This window comes from Poecilia mexicana, unplaced genomic scaffold (assembly GCF_051168715.1).
Source record: "Poecilia mexicana isolate PSO_F unplaced genomic scaffold, ASM5116871v1 scaffold_2, whole genome shotgun sequence".
Taxonomy (NCBI): domain Eukaryota; kingdom Metazoa; phylum Chordata; class Actinopteri; order Cyprinodontiformes; family Poeciliidae; genus Poecilia; species Poecilia mexicana.
Window position 1 is genome coordinate 24,648,960 of NW_028263371.1, and position 27,330 is coordinate 24,676,289.

A 27,330-nucleotide genomic window follows, 5' to 3' on the forward strand; every position below is an offset into this window, starting at 1 on the left:
TTAATACTGGAAACTCAGTGCTACAAAACAAACCATTAATTGGAGTTTAATCACCACAGCACACACAATCAAAACACAAAGAGCACTTAACAATACCCAGATCTATTGATACAACTATGATGTAATTAAATTATTTGGCTGCATATGCATGCATTTGTTCTGTTTTTAAAGTGGAGTGGCACACACCACACACCCTCAGGCAGAGCATTACAAACTGAACATCCCATAATCAGCTCGTCTTCTTCAGGCTCCGAATGCCTCCTGCTCTGGTTTGACTTCCTTGCTAGAAAAACACCTGGAGCGAAGATGAAAACAAACATAATGCCTGGTAATCCTTCATATTAACATCAGAAGCCATCAGATTCATTGCATTCACAGTAGAGTGGAAACAAAAAACACATTTCTGAAAACTGGATTGATGTAACAACATGGTGTTTGGATGTGTTACTGGATTGTCGCTGTAGAAGAAATCCAGCCTCGTTGAGCTCTAGACATGTAAAACATTTAGATTTTTGTGGCGTGTTTTAGGTCTACAAATACAGCAGAGGGGGTAACATATCCTGAAGCATCATTTCAGATATTTTACAAAAGGTAAAACGTCTAAAATTCATGAAAAAAATGCATAACACAGTAGGTTAGACCTGGGCAAGGTGGCTGAAAAATATATCATACAATAATTGTTTAATATCAATAAATATTGATTAGTTTTTTGTTTTAGAGTTCTGAAATCCTGCCAAACTGGTGGCGTGACCTTTACTGTTTTATTCAAGTTTTTACTCAACATAGTTTGTTTTTTTTTGTTGTTGTTTTTTTAAGCAGTTATGAGGCACGGTGGCGAAACCTGAAACTGCTGCTGCGCAAGTTACTCAACGGCTTGTTGCTAGGTAACCAAAGAATTAGTGAGTTGCCTGGTATCCAAAGAATTAGTGAGTTGCCAGGTAACCAAAGAATTAGTGAGTTGCCAGGTAACCAAATAATTAGTGAGTTGCTAGGTAATCAAAGAGATTCCACCAGTCTGAGAGGTTGAGTCCCCCAGAATGCTTTGCAGTTCTGGATGGGAATTTAGTGAATGTTCTATTCTATTCTATTCTATTCTATTCTATTCTGTATTGATATTGATCATGTGTCTCAAAATGTGCAGAAGTCCATAGTAGATTTTTTTAGTTCTTTGTGTTCCAGGTAGATGTTACCACAGCAGACGTTCTGAGCTTCCAGGAGTCCCACTGCAGATGAAACACTGACTAGTGAATCTGAACAGCCATCCCCCCCAGCACTTTTAATTTACTTCTGACACTCTGAGAATTTCTGCAAGACTCTTGCGGCGGTTACAGCAGTCGACTGCTCTGCGCTCATGCTTGTGCTGCTGTTGGCCGCTTCGCTAAAGGGTGTTGGCTGGTGAAACTGCAGTCCTCTGCCCCACAGAAGAATAAATAAAGCACCAGACAATAGAGTCACTCACTGTAGACTTCAGCCTCCGGGCAATGCTCCAACCAAACCGGCCAATTGCTCAAATGGAAATTAGAAGCGAGGAGAGAGATTGTGAATAGTACATTTACTCCAGTCAGGCTGTGCAGATCGATGAGGCAGATTTTCAAGGGAAAGGCAACTCGTTTGTGTCTCAGCTTGTATAGCTTGTATGCATGCACCCCTCATAACCTTGTAAAGGCCATAGTACTCTCCAGTTATGCATGCAGAGCTGTCTGCCTTTTTCTTTCCCAGTGATGGCTCTTTATTCCCCTCTATTATCTACCTGAGCGTCGCTCTCAGCCAAACCCAGCTTGGCCTCGACTCGCGGCCGGAGCTGCTGTCACACGGCAGCGCTCATCGTTTCTTTTGTCCCCAGGCCAGAGCATGGCTTCAGCCTCAGAAGTAAAAACAGGAGCCTCACTTTCAAACAAGGAATGGTTTTATTGTTGACTGTTCAGATGAAGATGTGGCAATTAAAGGCTGATTTCCTTCAGCTTCAAGTTTCTAGCAACCGCAGGTAACGAGTCGTCTGTGCAAGAAAAACAAAGTTTTTTATGGAAAAGTTGCTTCTGGTTATAATAATACTTTATGCTTTGGTGCAGTTAATACCTGTTTTATAAATAATTTGACATTGGTCAAAACTGGCTGTTTTGCCATAGAAATACTGATCTGTATTTTCTTTCTGGGGTTGGATTTTTTTCAAAACAGATTCTAATTTTAAGTGCAACTTCTTTCTCTTAACATTACATCTTTATTTTTGTGATATTGAGACTTTATTCTCATATTGTCACACAAATTATTCTCGTATTATTAAAGCTGCAATCTTATAATATCATGACTTCATTTTCCAAATTAAAATATGAAAAAAAGTGTTTCATAACACGTATCCTATTTTTTTTATGGCACATATAAAATTGTTTTGGTGATAGGAAACTAATACAAGAACATCAAAATGGAATTTAAATAGAAAATTTCAGTGTAAAATAAACTTTTTAAAAATCAGTCTGGCGCTGAAGTGCTTCCTGGTCTAGATTTGAGCCGTAGCTAAATGCTTTACAAAACATCTTGACCTTCAATCATTTTCGCTTTAACCAAACCAAAGCCAGTGGCTGTTTGTCTTCTGAACCATACTCTCTGCTCAGCAGCAGTCCGGTGGCACTCTGAACCTGTAAGAGGCTCTAAAGTCCATTATTTCTGCATAGAGTTGCGATTTAAAAACCCAGACTGTGCGCGTGTGAGGCTGCGACTCTGTTTTCAGCCTTGTTTATCTGGAAGGAAGAGCAAAGCAAAGGCGGCTGATTTGTGTTTGAGTTCAGCTCAGACAACCACAGCCACATACCCCCCAGTGTTTACCACAGATCTTTATTTCAACAACCGATCTGATCGGCCGAGATGAGACGCGCCGACGCCGGGCCATCAGGGACGCGAGGCAATAATACGCCGCTCTCCCGTCGTTTGGCTTGCATGCATCATTCCCATAGCGACGCAGATAACCTTCTGCCTCCGTTATCTTCACAAGTCGCAAGTAGAGCCCGGTGTTTACAGCCCCTCTCATCCCCACATCACAGGAGAGTGGAAAAGACTCCCCTTCCAATAAATTCCTCCTATCAGAGCGAGGCATAAGTCGCAGTAGCTGCATCAGATTTAGTGGTGCCACTAGGCTCTAATGAATTCCCCCCCCCAGCTTCTCTCCCGCCCCCGCGGGGAGCGAGCCTTTCCAATCGGCTGCTCGCCTCACTGCAGAGCTATTGATAACGAGCCCTGGGGGGGAACGGCGGTGAGCTCAGCGAGGGCCGTAATGAAGGAGGCCGGGACTCTGCAGAGAAAACAGCTGGCGTAATGAGAGTGGCAGGGGTCGCCGGGGCAGCTGGGGGTCAGTGGTGCAGGCGGTGCGGCTGGTTACCGCAGAGGCAGTTTGGAGGAATTGTTAGACACGGGAGGTGTGAGGGACAAGACCAGCATCAGGTGATGCCGATTGGCAGTAAGGGCTTAGAACGCCATCTGTTTAAACATCCCAGACATATCCAAACATTTGCTGCGGTCTCACCGAGGACAACAGCAGATCCAGGGTCTGTGTTTTCAGGCCAGCAACTCAGCTGTTGTTTTGCCGACTTCGTGTGATTGCATCTGAAAACTCTGGGACAATTTGTTAAATGTTTTAGTAGATTGGAAATGCTGATTTACCCAAGTGAGTCATAAAATGTCTGATTGAATGAGCTATAAAGAGAATTGTAAAGCGTGTTGTGGAAACAGAGCGGCTGCATTTAATCACTGATTTGGACTGGGGCTGCTGGGGGATTTGGTTCCTCTGCTGGTAAATGGAGGCTTATCCCGCTTTACCTCCACCCCCAAACACAATTACAGAACATCCTTAAACTAAAGAAGCAGTTTTATGTAAAGTCAACTTTTTTTTATCTTTACATTCTGTTAAAATGTTATAGATGAAGCTCCTTCAGACTAGCCAGCAGCAATTAGCAAACACCTGGTGGAAGTCGTTATAGGAGCTACTTCTCAGAGCAACTCTGGTAAAAACAAGGTTACAGGAGGAGTTTCTTAAAGAGACAGAGGCCTAATTTCAAGCCGTTAAATTAGGAAGTAAAATGTCTTTTAAGTCATATTTGATATATAAAACATTTTTATAACAGTTGAAGGTAACATAGTTAGTTTATTATACTGTGAAATGGCACTATTTTCTTGGACAACACATGATACTGCCCCTTTAGAATGTCTCAAGTTAATTTATCTAAAATAATAATGTCTTAAATTCATCTTTATAAAATGTAAGTTAATTACAAGTCTTAGATTTAGATTCCACACCGAACGATCCAGCCAAATATGCAGTGCTGTAACTCTGCCACACTTTCCGCCATCTGAAAACTTCTAATGGTTTGTGAAAGGGGAGACGTTGCGCTTTCCAGCCAATGTTGGGTAATTATGGTAATTAATTATTGTGGTAATTAATATTCAGTTTTCTTCTGCACATTTCAGTTAGTGAAACCTCCAGAAAACTCCCCTCCCAGCCAGGTATTCTTCCCTGTTGGTGAAAAACTGATGACAACCTCCTTTAAATCATCGTCAGCGTTCGGTTTTCTTTTAATAATTGCCTCCTTTATCTCTGCACAGCAGCTCTTATCGCCTGTATTGCATTTGAAGGTCTAAGAGGTCAGCATGTTAATTTGCACTTTTATCTCGTTTAGACCATGGAATATGACGGCGCAGCTTGACAAAACAAGAAGCACCAACACGGATCAAAGTTTGCGCTCCCCTGCTAAGAGTTCCTAAAAAAAAAAAACAAGATCCCTTTTCGACATTCACATATCGTCGTCAGATCATTCAGGTTATGCAATCGGTAATTAATTTTGCAATCGCTGCTAATTACGTGAGTGTTTTTCCATTGCCCTCCGTTTTTCAGCAAATATTTACGGCCGTGTGACTGAAAAGCAGCCTCCCATCTCCGTCGGCGCTCGTCGGGGAGTGTGAGATGAAATTAAACTCACAGATAATGAAAGAGAAATGCTTGATGCAGATGGATGTTGTGGAATGAGAACCCGTCGGAGAAATGGAGTACGCCGGAACGAGCCAGTGAATTAGGATAAAATGGAAATCCATCTCTGTGGTTGTTATCCATTTAGCACGCGCTGAATTCAAATGGATAAAAGCTTTAATAACCTGGTTAAATCCCCACTGTGTGCTGCCAACAGGCAGGCATGTTCTATTTTGACAAGTGTCAGCTAAGCAAATAATCCACAACAATCGGTCTGGGAATGTTTACCCAGTGATCTGAATTGTACTTCATATGCTCTCTGAAAGGCTTTGTTTGGCTAATCTGCTCAGAAGAAAAAAAAAAAAAGAAAGAAGAAGAAGTTTTAGTCACACAAAATCAAATATTCATAAAACCCAAACATAATATCACCCATTGCAGGGTGCAATCACACATTGTTTTCTTTTGTTGGGGAAGATGAGAGTTGTGATTCTAACTGCAGCTTTTCCTCTTTCTGCTCTGCAAACCTTTCTTCACAGTAGCAAAGTTGACTCAAATAATTAAAATCCTGACCAATCAGAACTTAAAAACGTGCTGGAGCCAGTGCAGAGATAAGACCTTGGTGAGTGTACTGACTAGACTTGGTATGAAGTCTGAATAGCTTGCAGATGTGAGAGTGGTGATCTGTCCAGACGGGTAAAAAGAGCCTTACAACGGGCCAAACACAAAAGCACAAAAGCATGAATAATGTTCGGAAGATCTTCTCAGGAGACCATATCTTTGATTTTGGAAATGTTTTTAATTAAAGGAAAAAGGAAGGAGAAGAAGCTCTGATGTGATGTAACTTGTAGATCTTTGAAATTGATGCAATTTCAAGAAGTAACTGTCTGGTTTCAGAATACAGGCGATGAGGAGCTGCTGCAAAAACTTAATTGTGTTTAAAATGAGGTTCGGTCCTTCAGCAAGGCCCAGGTTCATAGTAGTTGAATATTCAGATCTTGCTTTGGAGGGGGAGCACCTAAAGCTGCAATCAGACAGCAGGCAAATCTGAACGACCAAACTCTTCCACATGTGGCACTAAATTAGGTAATTATCTGATTGTTTGGTCATTTTATCCTAATTTTACATCATTAAAACAATTGAAACAATACATTTTACAGTCGTTACACATCAGATTGTTGATTAATGTTTCATTTATTATCTTCCAAAAGCAACAAGGTGGGTTTTTAGTCTAGATTTAAAGGCACTCAGTGTTTCAGCTGTTTTGCAGTTTTTTTGAAGTTTGCTCCAGATTTGTGGTTCTGCTTCTCCATGTTTGGTTCTGGTTCTGTGGAAGCAGAGCAGAAGTTGCAGTCAAAGCTCCATAAAATACCTTTGCTATCCGCTGCGTTTTCTTTTTATGAGATTCTCTCGCATTATCATTTTGTGACAAGACTTCTAAATTCATGCAGACGTGACAATGCTGTGTCACAGAAGTCTGATTGTGATCTGGTTCAGGGTTTCCCCCAGGAAACCTGCTAAGCCCGGTGCTCAAGGTGCTCCAAATGTTTAAAGCTGACAGGAAATTTGAAAATATAATTTTATAGTTATGCATTTTTTGAAGACTGGAAGATTAATGCCTAAACACCAACTATAAAGTCTTTTAAAAAGGCAATAATTTTGATAAACTTAAGATAAATTAACAATGCTAAGCCTGGTGGGACACAAGTAAAGCCTGGTGGCCCGCCAGGCTTATGATACACTGAGGGAAACCCGCAAAAGATTAAATTGAGCATGAAAACCTGTTGTGTGAACCTTAGAGTTCTAGATTAGGTGTTAAACATTCATCTGGTTTTCTGTATTTTACCTCTGATTTGGATTTCATTTCCTGTGAACACGACTGCTAACATTTTTAGAGCGTGGTTCGGTCTTTCTGGTGAGCTTCGCGCGCTGAGCTCTGAATGTCGGCGGTTTTGTGTTGTGCTGATCACGTGGTCACTGTGGCCTCATTTAAGTCATTGATTATTTTAACCACATACAAAATTTCCCATCAGAGCGCCGATCTGTACCTCGTTTCAAACACGCAAACTAGATTCTTGGATCAATTTTCGCTGCCTGGAAGCACGTCCTCCATCCCATCCATTAACTTTCCTTGGCAGCGCTGCCCTTTCTGGATAAAGGGCAGCGGGCCATCATTGTAAGTAAGAATTTGTTAATTAATCACAGCTTCCACATGCTTGCAACTCCTGCACTGTATGAAATAAACATCAAACAGAATTAAGGGATGAATGTAAAGCCCTAATATTTTAAAGTCAGATCTTTATTTCTGAGCTCGGCTACTTGTTTTCATTTCAACCTTAACAGCAACATCTTCTCCCTCGTGGTTTTCTACATTGATTTCAAGCTTCTGCCTAATGAATATCATGTAGAGTATTTAATTTCCCTCACGGATTGGAGGTAAGTGGTGGTTTTCGCTTTCAGAATCCAGAAGAAACCCTTGCATATCATGTCCTGTTACACCAAAATTGCACTTTCAGTTAATATGCGCTTGTATGCAACATATAAAGGTTAACATGAGACTGGCATCTGTGAGATTTTATAAGCTGCAGGCTGTTGCTTGTTTGGAAAGAATGATACTCTTCCAGCAGCAGGGAAGGAAGCTGCTGCCACGAGAGAAGAATACATGGGACAAGACCCAGTTACTATGGAAACAAAGGAAACCTAAAAGAGGTGTTGGGGGTGGCAGAGAAGGATAAGATGGAAAGGAGAAGAAGAGGAACGTCGGGAGGGATTGGGATGTTTTGGAGACGGATGATCGTGATCGGAGGTAGAGCGTATCAAAGGGATGAGAATCTAGGCCTCCCCTGTGATACTCTGTTATTTATTCATCGCCTGCATGCGTGCCACATCATCATTCATAACCGCAGCCCTCCTTTAGCACCAAAACAAACATATCAAAGTATTTGCAGAGATGAAATATGTTCCTACGACTCATTATCATGCTAAAAGACAAGGGTCTCTGGTTGGTCCTCCTTTAGAGCACAAGTGGTGCTCAAACTAACAACCAAGTTCAGCCAATCAGGCATCTTCTTACAATACATGTTTTCTTTTTCCTTTTTAAAGCAAGACAACTAGGCAGGAATGATCCAGACAACAATGGGAGAAAGAATTGGCTCAGTATGAATAATTAAACAGGCTGCGCCATTGATAGCGATGGAGAAACAGCAGCTAATTAACACCGAGAGGTGAAACGAGGGACGAGTGGGAAACTGAAACCTCATTCTCTTTTTACTCCAAAGGAAGTCATTTTATCTCTTATTGGTGTAAACATCATGAAGATGCCAGAGGACTTTTGACACAAAGTTTGTGGCGTTCAGAGATGCGTACTGCTGTATATGCCTGAATCCAGTTATTTACATACACTGTGTAAAAAAACAGGCAGCACACCGAGAATAGAAAGTATCAGGAAGAGAAATATGGACTTCCACAGGTTTGGTTTATCCTCCGGTACAATTTTTAGATGCCCGAAGATGAACAGATTGAAATACGAAATGTGGAAACAGAACAAAAGAAAAGAAACTTGGAAAGCTGCTAAGAGTGTCAGTAACTCCAGTGAAACATGGACTGGAAGGCCAATCGGAGGAAGAAGCCATGACGACAGAAACAACAACAAAACCTTAATTTCTTGAGATTTGTCCCGTGGTTGGATGAAACCAAAAAGTTTTGGAAAACGGGGAGACAATCCCAACTGTGTAGCATCACTTTTTAGGGCTGTTTTGCTGCATTTCATTAAATAAATGACATCCTGAGGAAAGATTATGTGTAAAGATTAAAGCAATGTCTAAAGTCATCAGCCAGGAAGTCGACCAGATGGACGATGTGATCTATCAAACTACTGAGAGAACAAAATGTTTTGTCCCACGCCATAGTGTTTAAAAAGAAAAAAATTAAATGTAAGGAAATTTGAGGTTGTGTCTCATCATTGGAAAGAATTTCGGTCACCCAGACTGACCCAAAACAGAAAAAGTTGAGTTTGATTGATGGTCAGACAGGAAGAAAAAGAAACGATTTGCAACAGTTTGTGTGTGTGATTCCATCTGTATGTTATCAACAAAACCTCTACATCACAGCTTCCCTAGTGAGCCCTGATGTTGCAGCTCATTTCCAATGCTAATAAGAAAGAAAGCCAAGATGCGTTCTTTTGACTCATTGCTGCTTTTTTATCCTCAAACAATTGTTGCACTGCGTCAGAGCCGCCCAGGATGCTCGTTGTTGCCAAGCCACTGGTGCAGCTGTGGAGGCTTGTTTTTTACCCCCTATTTCCAGCCCCACCATCCTACGCACCCATGTGGTCCAGCTACAAACACCATTATCAGTACCAACAGTACAGGGATAAAAGCAACTCAAGCCACTAAAGAGACTAAGGTTTTTTTTTTTTTTTTTCTCAGCAGGGACTCCATCTCTGAATGTTACCACTGGTCCTTTTTGCCAAAGATAGTGTGGAAAATATACATTCAGTGGGCAACACAAGGCTCATCACAGTCAGACATAGAGAATGTTCACCCATCAGTAAGCATATAAAAACAAAGAGAAAGTGGGAAATTGGAAAACAAATAGCAAAAGCGAAACACTAGGCCAAGTTATTATGAGTAATGCATATAATTAAACTGAAATTAGGTGGCTGGGATTCTCTAACTCTGGATTGGATGTTTTAGGGACCGACATGCTTCACTGAAACTTTTCAAATGGGGTCTGTTTGAGTGAGCTGAACCACAGGAATCCACTCAGTTTTCACTCCAGTCTAATGGATGACATTATTCCAGTGGTTTGCTGACAAAATGTTCCAAAAAAAAGGAGATTTCAGTGCAGTTTTGTGGTATTGTTAGCTATCTATGCCGTCAAAAAGCAAACATTGTTTTCTGTTCTGTGCACATTGTCTTTGAAAATTAATTTTCCATGCTTTATATGGTGCAACCTTTGAATTTAGTCGAGTAGCTGGATTCAGCTTTAGAGACGGGGAGAGGAGCTCTGTCTGGAGGGAGGTAGGACCTAAAACCCATTGAGAAACTGTAGATTCCTCCTGGCCTGGGAACCACCAAAGGTTTCTGGCACAACCTTACCGAACCTCAAGGTGCATGGAGAGGTAACTCTTGAACTACTAAGACGTTTTTCATCATTGCATCTGGCAGTAGTAGGAAGTAGGCCTAATACTACCTCACAACACCTTGGTATCCCCCAAAGGGATTTCTGTGTCTCCATCCTAAACTTGTTGCTCCTGCCAACCGATCTTGGAGAAGACAAGGGATAGATGGATGATCAGACGAACATTCAAGGAGATGCTGAGTCCTGAAGATTGAAAAGAAACAAAAGAATCTTGATCTCATTTGATGACAGGACATTTTTGAACATATTGGAAGGACGCCCCTTCTAATTTCACTAAATCTCTACTCTATTGTAGTTCCTTGTAGATCTCGTAGTCTGAGACAGCTCTCCTGTTGCTAGGTGCCTTCCGTCTTGTGGCCTAAGCTGGGGTGAATCCAGTATGTCTGCGCTACACCTGGGGGAAAGTGACTCCCAGAATGCTGTGTGCGCATATTTCACACTAAAAGTATGAAATATAAAAGTTTTTTTTTTTTTTCCCCACTGGGAAACTTTCTAGACATGCATTATTGTTCAGTTGATTATCCTGAACAAGTGGGGAAAATTATTAGCTTCAGAATATCATAAAGTTTTGCAGGAACAGTTAAAGTTACCTTTGGACTCGCACAGCTTGAATCAATATGCTTTTTCCTCTTTTTCTTGACGGGTTGTCACCTGTCACAGCTTCATACTAGTTCTTCTCCTTCTTGTTGTGACTCAGAAAGAGCCATGCAGTCATTTCAGCATGACTAGCGCTGATTATATCCCCGGCACCACAGCTAGGGTACATGCGCTCTACTGGGAAGCTCTTAGGCGGCTGCCAGCTGGTGTTTAGTGATGAACTACCGGCCTCAGCTGATGAAACCCAGCTATGCATTGATCCAGGCATTTCAACAGCCTCTCCTTTTGACGATGTCCTGCCGACACCCATCACCCTTTGTTGAGGATCACAACTAGTGAAAAACTGCCGAATTGGCTTTTGGATCCATTTATGAGTCATTTCCTGTTGACTCTCAGCCAGGCGCGCATATTGAATGAACCCCACGCCGTCCGCTGCAAAGAAACGCCGGGAACTAGTGAGTGTGGGAAACCATCAAAGTTTAATATCCTCAACCAGGATCAAACAGACGCTGATATATGGCCTGAGAGTGTGTGTCATTAACTCAAACGAGCAGAGACGAGAACTGTGGGGGCATTTTTATGAGCATATATCCAGCCCCCCCTCACACCCATCCCTCCTCTCTGATTTAGAAAGCTGACATCTCCTAGTTGGCTTTGGCAGTGCATAAAAATGAGACTGTTTGTGCCAGAACGCAGCAGTGATATACTTCTCATTTTCAACAGCATACGGTTAACAACAGAGATATTATGGGTTTGTTTTGATGCTTTCTTTTTTAGTTCACTTTGATCCGCTTTATTTGCGCCAAGGCACAGAAAAATCTGTACGTCTGCAGTAAGGAAGCGATGGCGTGATCTGGCGCTCTGCTCATAACCCAGAACCAGCGTGATTCAGCGTTTGATTATAGATGTCTGGGGAAGAAAGTTAGTCGCTTTCCAGATGTTTTATGTGAATTTTTAGGCCTTATACAATTTTTAGGCCTTATACTCGGTTTTACTGTGTATTGATGGCAGAGGATGAACAATTGGATGGGATGAAAGGATAAATGGTTGGTTGGTTGGACAAAACAATGCATGGATGAGCAAATAGCCACATGGGTGGATATGGAGGAATGGATAGATAGATAAACAGGATTGTGGGAGTTAAAGAAAAAGGAAGGAGTGGTAGGAAGTGTTGGATGGATGGAAATAGAGAAAAGATGAAAAGGTGAATGAACAAGACAGGGCAGGGTGTATGGAAGATAATCAGATGGATGGATAAACGGACAGAAGGACGTATGGATAGATAGAAAATGGATGAATGGAAGGTCAGATGGATTGCTGGAAGGAGAGAAAGAGGGGTGGAGGGACAGACAAATGGTAGTATAGCTCAATAAAGTATAGGATGGATGAAGAGAAGGAGTGAAGGAGAGAAAAATGAGTGAATGAACAAACAGACAGGTGGATGTGGATGGATGCACATAGTGTAGAATTAGGATAGATGAATGGATGATGGAGAAATCAGATGAATAGATTGAGAGAGTAGGATAGACCTTTAGGGGTTGGATGGACAGATCAATGGATAAATGGATGGATGGTAGAATAAACATCTGGATGGATGAACAAAGGGTAGGACGAATGGACGGATGGTTTTCCAAACCTCGTCATTCCAAACTTTCCCAGCCTTTTCCAAACTCCGTTCCTCCGCCCCCGTACTTTGTTGGTATTTTCCCCAGGTTCAGTTTAATCAAATTCCTCTTCTCATGTGAACATTATTTGAAAGCATTTCATTTGCCAATTAGCCAGCTGCTCCCCAGTTAAATAATGAATATGCTAATTCTAAAGCTGGGGGATATGTTGTCTTTGGAGCTGCAGCAGTGACATTTATCTAAGTTGGGATCCTCGCAGTGAGCTACAGTTCTGCCTCTGACAAGGGCAGAATCTCCCATACAGACAGATATACATGTTTTCAGCATTTATTTATGCAATGCAGTATTATGTGAATGCATGACGTACAGTTGGAGTCAGAGGTAATAGTTTATAGGGATGCTTTCCTCCATGCATGCTGATGTGTTTGCCCACCTTTATCTCGTTGAGTGCATGTCCTGACAGTTCTAATTGAAAGCCATGCAGAGCCGAGCCGGTGGACGCATATAAACTCGCAGCTATCATCCGTCAGCGGCGCAGGGCCAGAGAGCTGCTGTTCTCGCCCAGGAGCTCAGTGACAGATCCTCCTTTAATGTGCTTACTGCCGTGTTTGGAGCAATCCTTCAGTATGCATGTACCGTATCGCCACATACAGTACTCTGTCAGCCTATTAATTAGCCTATTAAGCTGTGTCCTACTTATGGTGGATGACAGCTAAAACACGCCTGAAGGCATCTGACTGTCCATCCTTTAATCTGCTGTCCATCAACCAGTCTGCAGGTTTTCCACTAATACTTATATTAAAGAAAACTAGAACTAGCTATCAATTATTCTGATGATTAATCAAATAAAAAAGGTGGTTCATTCTGAATATTTTTGGTTTACATTGAAAGATGCAAATTCCTTTATAATTAAGAAAATAAACATGTACTTGCCTAAAATGCAAAAACATGTCATTCCTTTGTAATTTGTAGCAAAGGACACATCTAAAATCAATGTGCTAATTTAAGGCTCAGGAGGAAATGGTGAAAGCTCTGCAGGGTTAGGTTGCAGACCTGAAGGTGGAGTTGAAACTTGCTCTAGAAAACAACCATCCTAGAGTCTCCACCCGACCAGAGGTCCCCCTGCAAAGAGAAGGCTCCCTACAAACAGAGGAGACCAAGGATAGACAGACCTCCAATCAACCAGGGAGGTCTGAAGAAAGATGGACCTCCAATCAACCAGGGAGGTCCGAGGAAAGACGGACCTCCAATCAACCAGGGAGGTCCGAGGAAAGACGGACCTCCAATGAACCAGGGAGGTCCGAAGAAAGTCAGACCTCCAATGAACCAGGGAGGTCCGAAGAAAGTCAGACCTCTAATCAATCAGGGAGGTCCGAAGAAAGTCAGACCTCTAATCAATCAGGGAGGTCCGAAGAAAGTCAGACCTCTAATCAATCAGGGAGGTCCGAAGAAAGTCAGACCTCTAATCAATCAGGGAGGTCTGAAGAAAGACAGATCTTGAATCAACTAGGGGTCTCCATGCATAGCCTGGCTCAGCCTTTACGCCGACCCACACTCAGGTTGCAAACAGAGGAGTCCACGCAAAGCCAAACCTCCACACAAACATGGAGGTCCGAGGAAAGACAGACATCCATGCGATCAACCTCCACTGGTTGCATGGAGGGTCTTCATGTTGGTGTTGGCATGAAGGCCAAGCTAAGCCCGGCTCGGCCTTTACACCGACCCACACCCAGGTGGCACTAACCTACGTCACTATCCCAGCCCAGGTTTTGCCAACACTTTGCATTATGAAAATTAGAGGCTTTGCACAAATTTGGCAAAGCCTCAAACTGTTTAACAAATATTCATCATCATCATTTTAACTGTTTAACAAGTTCCTTATTCATCCATCATCTAACATACATAGGTATGTTTGATGATGGATGAATATTTGTTAAACAGTTGACAATAGAATACGAAACAGAGAATTTGTGAAAATTCATTTGGCTCTGCTACTGTCCAGAAACAACCAATCAGAATCAAAAGACAAACTTTTGGTTCTTATTGGTTTCTAATGTGTTGAATGTGTCTCAGTACATTCAACACATTAGACTACTAGCGTACGGCAGCTATGCAATTTGCAGAAAAACAACCTAACATTATATAATCATTTATAGAATGATTTAGAAAACAAAGTTCTATGCAGGCTTGTCAAAACTATTTTGATCCATATTAGAACTTTGCATTGATTTCCCTTCATTTTAGTAGCTGCGATTTTCCCTAACCCAAACCAATATTAGTCTATTCCTAACATTAACTAAACCTTAATTCACATCTTACCTCTAAACATTACCCCTGACCCAAAGCAATGAATCCACCATATTACGACAAGTCTTTGGTCCTAATATGGTGGCCCTAATATGACACTGGACCTATAGTGGTGCATTCACACCGTCAGGCGCTTCTGGTTTACATTCAAACTCTATGTGGAGGCGCGTCGAGGGCCGTTGCGGCGCTCTTCGAGCGTCTAGCGCGGCGTCATTTGAACCGTTTGGAGCGTTTGACATGTCCAGCGCATCAAATACGTCACATAGACTTTGAATATAAAGCAGACTCGCCTGACGCTCAAAACGTGTTTGGTGTGAATGCACCATTAGAATGTTTAGTTCCTATGGTAACAATGACATCATCAGTGATGACATCACTCTTTGATGTCATCACTGATGTCTTGAGTGTAGCACACAGACTGTTTTGTAACTTTTAAGTTATGAATCTTCTACAGGAGCATTAAAATTATTTGAAGGCACAGAATCAGCCCAGTAGATTCACATTCTCAGGTGAGAGACTCACCTGGTGTAAAGTTAATTTTTCGGTACTGGAATTACACCGAGAATAAATTACTTTAATCAAAGCATGTCATGAATATATGTGCATATATTCCATCTTAAGTACATAGCATAATAGTTTTTTTGTGGCTTTTTCCGCCACTAGATAATATAACATAAACAGCACTATTCAGATATGCAATGAGTTTATAGCAGCGGCTCTGATGCCAAGATCTCCAGAAAACATATTAAAGATTGTAGCATGTGTTACACACATCAGGGCTGGTGTCGGTGTAACAGATGCTGATTTTCCTGTAAAAGGTCTAGAACAGGTAGGAGTGATGAGGCAGAAACAAATCTGTGCTTCACTAATCCTCCTGGAATCTGTTCTGGTTAAATAGTTAACATTTCCAAACAGCACCATACCTGATCTTTCTTCAAAATAATCATTGTGTCCACGTTATTTTCTTTGTCATTCTAGACAATATACTTATTCCTGTAATAAACAGTTTTAGATCCTTTAATACAAAGGTACAGCTTATGTCACACACTTAAGTCTCAGAACAACCCCCATCTGCTACTGCATAAAAAATATACAATATATTTGGGGGTTTTTCTGTACACGAACATTTTCACAGAAAGACACAATATAGCTAAACAGATTCGACTCATGTAACGAAAAAACAATCTAAACATGTCAATATTACTTTCCAACAACTTCCACAACCATTTTATTTCAAAGGTGTATTAAGCAATCTGTACATATAAACAGATCGAAATTCAGCTCCTGTACAGTAGGTTTATACTTCAGCTAACTAGAACCGCCGTCGCTCTTTTTCCTCCCAGCACCTGTTAGTTCAGTTGCTATGACAACGTAAATAAAACACAAAAGGAAAAGCATTAGCAGAGTGTTCCACCATGTCTGTAGTTCTAAAGAGCAGCTCAGAGGGGCAGACAAAAGTCTACGTCTATTTTGAGTCTAACTGACCCTGTTTTGTGTCAGACTTTTGTTTTGAGTTGAATTTGGCTTGTTTTGTGTTAATTATGTCGCCACCGTTACTCAAAATGCCAACAAAAGCAATAGCTCCCTTCACGGGATCGAGCCGCGTGTTTTGATATATGTATAAAGTGAAGGGGGCACGCAGCGGTACGAGCCGCATTAACGGTAGTGGGAAGAGGCAGTTATTTTGAGGTGTAGAACAATAGGTGCCTGCCTATGCATTGCTATGGCAGGTACCTATTCTGAAAAATTATAAATTCAAGATTTCCCCTAGAAAACTTGCTAAGCCCAGTGTTTGGGCGCTAAGCTCATCTATCCAGCAGCCCATCGTGTTTTGGGGTTAAAAATGTTTAAAGTTGACAGGAAATTTGAAAAATAACACTTGATAATTATGTCTTATTGGAACATTAATATCTGAACACCAACCATAAAGTCTTAAAAAATGCAAACATTAAAAACAAAACATGAAATAAATAAGCAATGTTAAGCCTGGTGGGGCAAAAGTACAGTCTGGTGGCCCGCCAGGCTTATAATAAAACCCTGAAGTTATACGGTAAATTCCCACGCCTACTAGCAGGACAATGATCCAGAGCAAAGCAGCTATTCCATTCCTGAGTGGCTCAATAGAAAGTGCCCTAGCTAAAGTAACACAGGTAGCATAAAAAAAAGACACACCAATGTTGACCTATAACCTCCATTCTTTTTCTTCATTTTGTTGACTTGTTACAGGATGAAATATATTTATTATTTAAGTTGTTCTACTAAACTGGAATCTATTCTGCAATATAACTTTCTCACACGCGCAGAAAAGACGCTGACTGCTAATAACTACCCCCGAGAAGCCCACGTTTAAAAAATCCAAATAATCCTTTTAATATGTTCTGCAATTTAAACTGCAGTATCAAGCAAACGATGATGTCAGTGTTTACTGGTGAGCAAAGTGAATCACTGCAGACAAAATGCTAACATGCCTAGAAAAACATCCATCGCATGAATAAAGGGGATCAATGGAGGGGCTTTTAAAAACGCACTGCAAGGGTTTAGAGGGTTCCCTTCATCAAACTACAAGCTTCTTTTGAAAGGATTTATGATCCTCTTCAATACTGCTACACTCATATGAGCATTTTGTTGCTGTTGTAAATAATCCATTAACTTAATGGAAGCCTTCATCAGCTCCCAATAAATGTTGGAGGTAATGTAGCTGTTTGCTTCTCTGCTTAATGCTGCAGCCTTGGCAGCTTTGAACACAGTTATATTTCCAAAAGAGTGATCTGGGAGAGAACATGATGAACCGCTGTGATAACGTCAGGATTCATTCATTCATACTGTAACCCTCCACACCAGGTCCTAGTGGGTGGAGTACGCCGTGAAATACCAGAGAGATAGACGTTATTACTGTAGACGCTGTAATTGATCTAGCATTTCTGTTTGGACTGCAGCTATAAAAGCAGCTATCAACTCATCAAACCAGTCATTTGAGTTGACAGATGAACTGCAGCAGAACCGCTAACATGCCCATTAGTGTCAGTCTCCTGTTTTAAGATCCAGTTACTGATCCAGTCCACGTTTTCGGACACCTGAAATAACCTTTAAAGTGTCCGTCATCTGAGGGAATCTAGTAAAAGTTGAATATCTCTGCTGCATTAGTTCTGCTTTATTTTTCTAGATGGATAGTTGCTGTAATGCGTAACCGTGGCAACAAGGTGTTGCTTTTACAACTGCGAGCAGCTGAGTAGCTTCTCTAAAGCTCAAACAGCACCTGAACTGTTGAGTCCCAGAGGCGTTACGGCTGCAGAGCAGGACCAAGCAGCAGCAAGAGACTCTACACTTCCAGAGATTTAGACAGGAGCAGCAAAGGTAAATGAGCTGGATTAGCAGAGCTAGCTAACAACTGATGGAGAGGATACTCTGGGACTGTCATGTTTTTGAGTTAAAAAACGTTTAAAGTTGACAGGAAATTTTAAAATATGGCTGCATAATTACGTTATTGGAAAACACATATTGTACGTTTTACAAAAACCAAACATACAATTAAAAGAAATATAATGTTTTGTGCCTCAGTTGTTTCATGCTGATTAAAGTGTCCAACATTTCTGGATCCTTTATCCATGACTTGTCAGATTATTCGCTGAAGTTGTTAACGTGTAGATCGGTGAAGACGGGCAGCGGTTACCAAGCTTTGGTGAATTTAAAATATAAATTTCAGACTTATTATACTATGTTGCCATTGTGCTTCCAGCCGTTTCACTAAAGAGACTCTTTGACTTGTAACACTGTTACTGGTGTATTTAAAAAAAATCCCCTCTATTAAAGAAACAGTGTTAAGCCTGGTGACCCGCCAGGCTTATAATACACTGGGAGAAACCCTGAATATTTTCTGCCTTCTTCCTTCATTTGGGTCAAATTAAAAACTAAATACAAGAAAAACAAAACTTTTGAGCTTTTACAAAACTATATAGAAGATGTGAATTTCCTTACTCTATCTTTTCTGATAACCCAATGTAACCATTAGTGCTGCCTCTGCATGTTACTGGTGTTGAATCAGTCCTGGCAGGAGCTGGGCTGAGTAATATTTACTCTGGCATAATGTAACTCCACGATGGCCGTTCCGACGGGCCGGTCCAAATTCCTCGTTGGCCGGTGCCATGGCGACAGTTGGTGGCAGCGTCTGTCACGTCCGCTGAAGCCGTCGCTGAGTTTAGGAACAAAGAGACGCGATATCTGGAAGGAGTCTGACAGAAAAGGTGAGCGGGCGATTCATTGCACAATGAAGCAAGAAAAGAAAAAAGATGAAAGGCTCTCTTGAGTAAAATTAAAGGTGATAGCAGCAAAGGGAAATAGAAGTATAAAAGTGTGCCGGGGTGGGAGGAATTGAACAAGCTGGGAAGTGAATGAAACAGGGGGAGCCTTTGAATCCCCGATCTTAAGATCAGAGGGGGATGACATTAGCCGAGGCTACGACTTCTTTTTATCTCTTATCCTCATTATTGGTCTTTTTCCTCATTGGGAACATCAAATTATGTTAAACACCGGCAGATCATGCAGGATCTGTACTGTAGTTTCTGCAACGATCCTTGAAAATCTTTGAATTTCATTTGGGTGTTTATTAAAGTTTGAAAAGTGCTTGATTTCGGTACACTGTAAAACATTTGAAGGTGGTTTAACTAAAAGAGATATTTTCACTCACGATATCAAGTTAAAATAAAAACCTATTTCACTTCAGAATCATTTAAATTCTTGTTTCAAATTGCATGGACAACATTTCTGATCTGATAGTGAATTTTATTAAACATCACAAAATTTAATTAAAATAAACACAATTCAGATCAATGTAACGCACTTCAATCTCAGGATACAAAAATGTGCCGCTAAGCATTCTGGGAAATGGTTCCCACTCCTGTCTTTGTCTTCTTTCAGTTTTTTAAAGTGCGAACCTAAAACTAGTTTATGCAACTCTTGGAGGTTTGATAAAATGAATAAAACGTTAACACAACTAACTAATGGAAGTTTATCTTTCACAAACTCACTTAGAAAGTCAAATATATTAAACTAAATCCAGCTCAAATGTTTCACAGTGTATAAAATGTCTCACTCTGAAGTTGAATCAAACCAAACTTTTCTTGTTTTAAGTTAGTCAGAATTACCAGAATTATTTTTATTTGCTGGATTAAACATTTTTTGAGATTATCTTTGGTTGTATATTCTGTTTTAGCATTTCATCTGATTGTTTCAGTGTTTGGATTGTTTTTCAGTGTAATGAATGTTTATTATTCCTAATGGCTCCCTGAGTTATTGATCGCCTTAAATTTATACATTAAAAAAATGTTGTTGAAATTGTTAAATTGGCGTTTTTAGAGAAACATTTCAAAATGTTATATCTATTTTATTTTACCTTTTCCCTGCTGTTAAATGTAAAATATCACCATAACAAATATCATATAATAGTGAAATGAAGTTGTCTTTTTTTGTATGAACTCCACTTTAGTGTGATGCTGGAAAAGTTTGAAAACTTCCCTTGAAAATGCTGGAAAAGTTCTTGAGTTTTACTGTACGGACCCTCATCTTGACCCGTCACTTCGCCACTTTAATCCTTTCTCCCGAACTGAAAAGCTACTCAAGTTGTACAAAACTTAAACGTCTTTTATTCAGACTCTGGTTTTGCTGCGGATTGATTTCCAGTTCAGCATAAGTGGGATTTAAAATCCAATACAGTTCATTCCTAAACTACAGGGAGAGCTTTATCCCATCCAGTTTACAATGCAGATCACTTAGCCGTGGTCTTAATAATCTGGGCTGCTATTGTCCTGAGATGTGGCCTCCAATTAGGGAGCCAGTCGACCTCGAACCTTTGAATTTCATTGTAGCAAATCCAAAAATAAGGACCGTTCTGAATCCCCTTCCCATAATCCCCGGAGTCTATTCTCTACGGCCCGGCTGGAGCCGCTGACCTCTCCTTTGTGACTGAATTAATCCATAGGCGGAGATAATGGCCGTGTCACTGCCAGCGGCAGGAAGTGGCAGGAGGAGAATCAATCCACCGCCGTGCCACTCCAAGCCCCCACGGCAACCGTCGCCCCTCCGCCAAGGAAGGAAACAAATACAAACGCATCTTTTATTCAGACTGCAGAAAACCGACTGTTAAAGCTGGACCTGTTTTACAGAACCAACCTTGACATTTAAACTCTGAGAGGAAATGATTTGCTCTGATTTATTTGCACGTCTATTAAAGATGTAAAATAAGTGAAACATGTAAGTCATGACTTCTTCCTGTTTGGGAAAGACAAGAGAACATACGACTGATGTAAGTTTCTACTTTAAAGTCCGTATTTGTGTCTCCTAAAGTTTCCTTTTTGAAATCAAGTTGGAGCGTAACGTTAACCCGTTCAGCAGAAATGGCAGTGAGTCGATGCGGTTGTGAAAGTTTGATGCTGCTCGTCTTCTCCTGGCGGTGTGACGGTTCCCCTGTTCTCTGTGCAGAGCGAAGTTTGCTTCCAGTATTTGCTGGTGTTAAATTGAACTCATTTGTCTCTGTAGCCCTGACATGTTCAGTATGCCAGCAGCTGCAGCAAGTCCCAAAGCATGATTGATCTACTCCACGCGGAGTCGCTCGAGGTGCTCTTTTTTTATTTTATTTATGGAAATCTACTTTTTATTTTCAGTTTGAAGTTCATTTGTTGAAAGGATTTTTCTTTAAAAGCTTGAGATTTGTCTTTAATTTTTTCGCTGAAGGTTGTTCTGCCGTCTTCAGCTTCTCCACATTTAGCCGCTTATTGTTCCTGAAGGTTTCCTGCTCTCAAATAAAACTACACTTTAGAAGCTTTTGTATCCTAATTTTGCACAACCGTCACTATTTCTGTTCAGTGTTTTGAAACAGAAACAAAGTTAAGTCGACAATAGTCCTTAATTAAAAAAAAAAATTAACACTGAAAATCAGTGTAAAGATTCAGTTTCTGCTTTGCAAAAACTAAATACTAAAAAGAAATTTGAATTTTGCCAGTTTTTGACAAAAACTGGGAAGTTTGTCTAAATAAAAACATTTTCTATGGAAAAATTAGCAAATTCTGTTGATCTATGTTTATGTTTAAATCACAAAGGTGATTTAAACATAATTTCTTAAGATTTTGAAGGTTGAAGAAATGTACAGCTTGTATTCACTTTGCTTTTACAAATTAATCATGATCAACAAAAAGTGGCTTTTTTGAGAGAAAAAAGATATTAAAAAAAACCTTTAAATGTCAAACTGAGAAGAGATTTTTTACAAAATAATGACAAACACAAATATTTTTAAATTAATAATTGGATTTGCACCAACTGGATGGACATGTGTTGAATTAGTTTAGTCACTTTAAAGTGGTGAACATTTTATGTTACATATTTTTGTTCTGATTTTGTAGAAATTAGTTTTCACCTTTTTCATTTGTCAAAAAAAATACAAATTTTGCTGAACATTATTAATTTGTAAAAGCAATAAAAAGGGTAAAACATCCAACTTGGTGAATATTTTGTAGTTTGGTCGCTACCAACATGTTTTGACACATAAGCTCATCTGAACAGACGCTAAGAGAAGTCACTAAAACCCAGAGTTAGGAAACGTGTTTTTGTTTGAAGATATTTTTTTGCTTAATCAAATCAAATTCTGAATTAATAATTAAATTATAAGGTTTCCCCCGGTGGCTGGGTGCTACGGCTGTCATTCATCCAGCGGTTTGTCATGTTTTTGAGTTCAAAAATGTTTAAATTTGACCAAAAATTTGAAAATATCACTTGATAATCATGTTATTGAAAGATTAATACCTGAACACCAACTATAAAGTCTTAAAAAATGCAAACATTTTAAAAAGACTTAAATAAATAAGCAATGCTAAGCCTGGTGGCCCGCCAGACTTATGAAACACTGGGGAAAACCCTGGATTAGACAGAAATTTCTTGAAGAAGAGCTGAATATTCATGGAGTTAATTGAATATGACTGACAGTTTGCAGCTACAGGTGAAACAGGAAGTGCAGGATTTGGTTAAAAACAGTAACCAGCCAGTAAACCTATGAACTAAACAAGAAAAATACGTAAAAAGATGTTTGCTTGCTACTCAAGGAAAACCAAGCTCCTCCTTCGTTTTCCGTCTAACATCAGACCATCAAAGTTTATTGAAAACATGTCGGGATAAGTTGAATTTCTTCCCATTTTTGGGGTGTTACAGAACTCATCTGTGTTGTACAGTCGGTCGTATTCGGGGCGGTCTGACTGGCAGAATTACATATTGTCAACGTGAGCCTGACTGGCATGCTGAGACTAAATAATAGCCTCTTTCTTTCACCAAACGGCGAGCGGCTCCTGGTTGGAGATGAAAGCTAAATTGAGCATATCTTTAGCCCCAAGACAGACAAATTGTATGTCCTTGTTTTGAACAGTGTGAATATTTAATTTTTAACCACTTTTAAACACAAAGGAGGATTTAATGTTGGTGCCAGACGAAAATTGGCGTGGCTGGTATTTATTTTTAACCTTTGATCCAGGTAAAAGAGAGCAAATTCAACTATCTCCACTCGTTTGCAAGTGAGGTTTGGAGAAAGAAAGTATGTAGAATCGTTTTGCAGCAGAGCGTGAGCGTGTTCTACTTGAAGATCTGTGACAGTGAAATGTGTCCACAGTGGTTGCTAAGGTCAGCCTTTGCTTTGCTTCTGCTCCCTTCTGAGCCGCCGCCATGAAAGCTTTTAATCACCGAGCGCGATGCTATTCAGACGGCACACAAACACCCCGCCGCCGCTCTAATGGCCGCTGATAAAGACGCCGCTCCGTCTGCTGCGCCGAAGTTCACACGCGACCAGCCCAGAGCCACCACAATGACGCCGAGTCAAGTTACAACCACAAAGTCTGATGGTTTCATTTGGGTTTTATGCAGCGGATCAACACAAAGTGCTGCAAACAATATGTCTGTTCCTGAAATAGTCACTAGAAAGGCCAAACGTTGCATCATAAACCGTTCACACACAAATCCTCAAAATAAAAACAGCTGCAGGCCAAAAGAATCCCAAATAAAATTAAGCTTTTATTTATTGTAGATCCAAAACTTGAAAGGGATTTTTATGACCATTGTAGATATAAAAAAAATTCTATTAAAATTCCTGAGTTTTTAGGCAAAACTTTGCTCCTTTTTCTTTCCACAATGACTCTACTATGCTTGCCAGTTAGCCTATCAGAAGCTTCCAAAGCTATCACTTCCTTATCTGGGCTTTTCCTCATCATTTAAAGAAACAGCAGTCACTGCGTATGTAAACTTCTGATTGTGAAGACATTGCAAAACAATTTTCTCGTTCTCGTTATTGTGATTTAGCAAATATGAGCTCCGTTTCTATTCTTTTACGTCGGCGACTCGCTGTCTAACCTCGACTCTCCTCTCAGAAAATCAAACGCTGCCTCCGAGGCCTGGCGTTTTATTACTGAATCTCTTTCCAGACTCGACTGAGTAGCCCTCCGAGGAGCGGGAAGCCAGGGCTGGTCTGCTTCGAGTAATCAGCTCAGTCTGCCACCTTCCCACCAGATCAATATGCAGCGCCGGCTTATTTTTGAATGCCTGGTTATTCACAAGTTCTCACAGATCGTCAGAAGTAAACATCTCGCCCACCTCAGCTGGTCTTCATTGTCTGCAGACTCTTATTGATTTGACTCAGACATCAAACATGCCTACAGTCAATCCTCTGAAGCTCATATGGTGGCGAATAATAACCGATTGAATTAAAACTTTCTTCGACTTCCAACTCAATCTATAGGCGACTTTTGTTTTGTCACTATTAAAACAAAATCTACAGTTGATTAGATTTATTTTTCAGTCAGTGCTCATTTAGATTTGATTTTGCAAAAGCTCTGCTGCAAATGAAACGAAGAGGAAGTTAATGAGCAGAAGAAGGAAATAAGTAATAAGTAACTCTTACTGCTTTTATCGTTAACACAATAGTACCAAACTTTTAAACGAGTCGGTTGAGTTTGAGATGTTGACTTTTACTTCAAACCAGTACCAAGCCATAACGTCGCCATCAACGGATTTTCTCTGATTGTTTGAAGAAACCTTCAATATCGCTTTATTTTTTGGGATTAAGCAAACAGACATGATTTTCCAACTGACCTAAAAGTGAAAAGTTTTTACCAAAAATAATAGAAGGTTATGTCTCTCTGTATCATCACACATTTTCGGTTTCCCCCTGAGAGAGATTGGTGACGTAAGGAGAGAAATGGGAGCAGAAAAGAAAGGGCGACAGAGATAAGAAAAATAAGACTAATAGATTAGACACAGGACTCAGAACCCAGATAGTCGAAGCTCCCGCCTGATACCCTGTGAAGCATGATTCTGTTTTTGAAAAGGGAATGCGGATAACGGTATTATCTCTCACCGATGTGTACAGGCCCTATTTTTCCCTGTGTTTCCATAAATATGAGCCCAATATCCAGGAAAATGTGATTTATTCTGTCACAGCGTGAGGCCCCAGTTTATTCATAATCTGGAATAGAAATCACCTCTTTTGATGGAGGATAAAGGAGACGGAGGTTATGAGAAAACACCGAGGATTTACTGCAGACTGTTTGTTTAAAGGGGACGTCCAAGAATACCTTCCCTCCTCCACGTCTCTCTGTTGCTCATCTTGTTTGGCATCGAGAAGCTCTGATTGCAGGTAGAGAGGCCTTGTGTGTTTACCCTCCGTGTTTCTGACCTGATTGCTTTAACACTTGAAACTCAACTGTTTTCCCCCAAATGTCCTTTGACTCTGACTTCACTGTCTGTCAGACGTCCAGAGCCTTTAAGGGTTAATTCATGAGGAAATCTTATTGTGTTGTTTATCACCAATCGTGATAATTTTTTTATCACAAAGTCGGACTAAAATCTCATCCGTTTTTGAGCCCAAAATGCGAAAACCGACTCACAGCAGGTCCGATTGTCTCTTGTTTGCATCTTTTGAAGTGTTTCTTTGGACCTTGGTTGCTTTTTTCACCTGCATCGTTGGTTCTGGTGTCTCATCTTCCCCTCAACATGGACTCTCAGGTGGGGATTAAATGAAATGGATCCTGTGGAATCTGTCCTCAATGGAAACAATCCCAGCTCACATTGATTAAAAACGCAGCCTGTGTGCGTCGCTACAATAAATACATACGAGGACCCCGAGAAAATGAGCAAAACCTACAGCTTCAACCACCTGCTAGATAAGATCAAGCTGCCTCTCCATGCTAATTATAAAAAGATTACACATCTGTCTGAAGGCACACATCTGTGTGTTCGCACGTCGCTGCATGAGGTCCATCAAGGCCTCAGCGGCTTAGAGCTTAAGAGGCTTAAGGAGGGAGACATAAATGGCGAAGCAGCTGGAGAGTGGAAAGCAGAGATACAGAGAAGGTGTGTGAGAGAGTGGAAGATAATAGGTAGCTGTGGCTTCTGTTTGAGACTTCGCTACTGTATGTTGCTACAATTGGATATGGTTGGCTGAGTAGAGCCAGCTTTCTCCCTCACTCCCCGTTCCTCTGCAGCATGAAAGCAGGTCGGCGAGTTGGAAGGGACACAAATATGAGCCGAGGCTCTGAACCTCTACAAACGAGCCAGAATGACCCGGTCAAAGCTTAAAACCTTGAAATCGTAAGATTTTGAATCTTTCTAAAACGTCCTTTCACCTACTTCATGCTGTCAGACAGGTGCTATTTTCAAGACAGGTTGTCTTTGTTGTTAGATCAAGTTTATTGGTGTAGTAAGACGATTCAAAGTGCTTTTACGTCATAAAAACGTAACACAATAACCAGTTTTGTTAACCAGCAGCTATTTTATCAAATAATCATTTAATCAGTCCAGTTACTGCTGATCAGAGGCAACTCTGAACAAATCAGTGTTTCAGCGTCTTTCAGTTTTCTGGGAGTTTGCTCCACATTATAGGAGTGTAGAAAACTAAATGCTGCTTCTCCATGTTTAGTTCAGGTTTTCTATCTAACAATAAGATTTTAGCTGAAATCTTCCATGATATAAGATCACCTTTACAAACACTTAAAACTGCTTATTTTAAAACTCTCAACACCAAATATGCCTCTTTATGTATTAATAAACACAGTGGAAACTATACATACTGATATAAGTTCATTTCTCTGCTCTTACGGTATCAGCCAATCAGTGCAAAGGACACTAGACGGCCAGCCAATAGCATGTCGAGCAGCATTGCGTCTTGCTGTTTTGTCTTCCTAAACTCTGTTTTATTCTTTTTCTGAAAGGTTTACATAAGTTCAATTAATTTTTCATGAATAATTTAGCTAGATTCCACAAATAGGCTGAATAGAAATACAAAATAGTCTAAATCCATAAGAATCCATAAGAATTCAGTGAAAGTTTATTTTAACTTACCCGCCGAAAAGCCGCAGATCCCGACCACACATCCCATCTGTGAAGTGTGGCTGTCAGAAATGCTGACTCCGAAGTGTTTCAGAAGCTAATTTCATGCTGCAAATCGTCCCTGCCGTTGCAACACCTCTGAAGAAAAGCATAAGATACACAAGTTCTGCTGAATACAAAACATAGTAATTAGTATTTTATCAGCTGCCTTGGTTTGCTCTTTGTCTTCTGCTTGTCTTTATTGCTCCTCTGTCTTCAGGGTTCAAGGGAAGAATTCCCTTTTATTCCTTCTCAAAATCACACACAATTAAAGCAGAGCATTTTTGGCCTCGGGGCCAAGCGCTCGGTGTGTGTAGAGCA

General features: G+C 40.5%; 1 long non-coding RNA gene across 1 annotated transcript; it reads right to left on the reverse strand.

Annotated features, from left to right (window-relative positions):
* Positions 1–5,727: 5,727 nt before the first annotated feature.
* Positions 5,728–27,104, reverse strand: LOC148160720 (uncharacterized). Its single transcript, XR_015762384.1, has 2 exons — positions 26,983–27,104; positions 5,728–6,275 (listed from the first exon to the last, which is right to left on the reverse strand). It is a non-coding gene; the product is annotated as an uncharacterized LOC148160720 (long non-coding RNA).
* Positions 27,105–27,330: the final 226 nt, after the last annotated feature.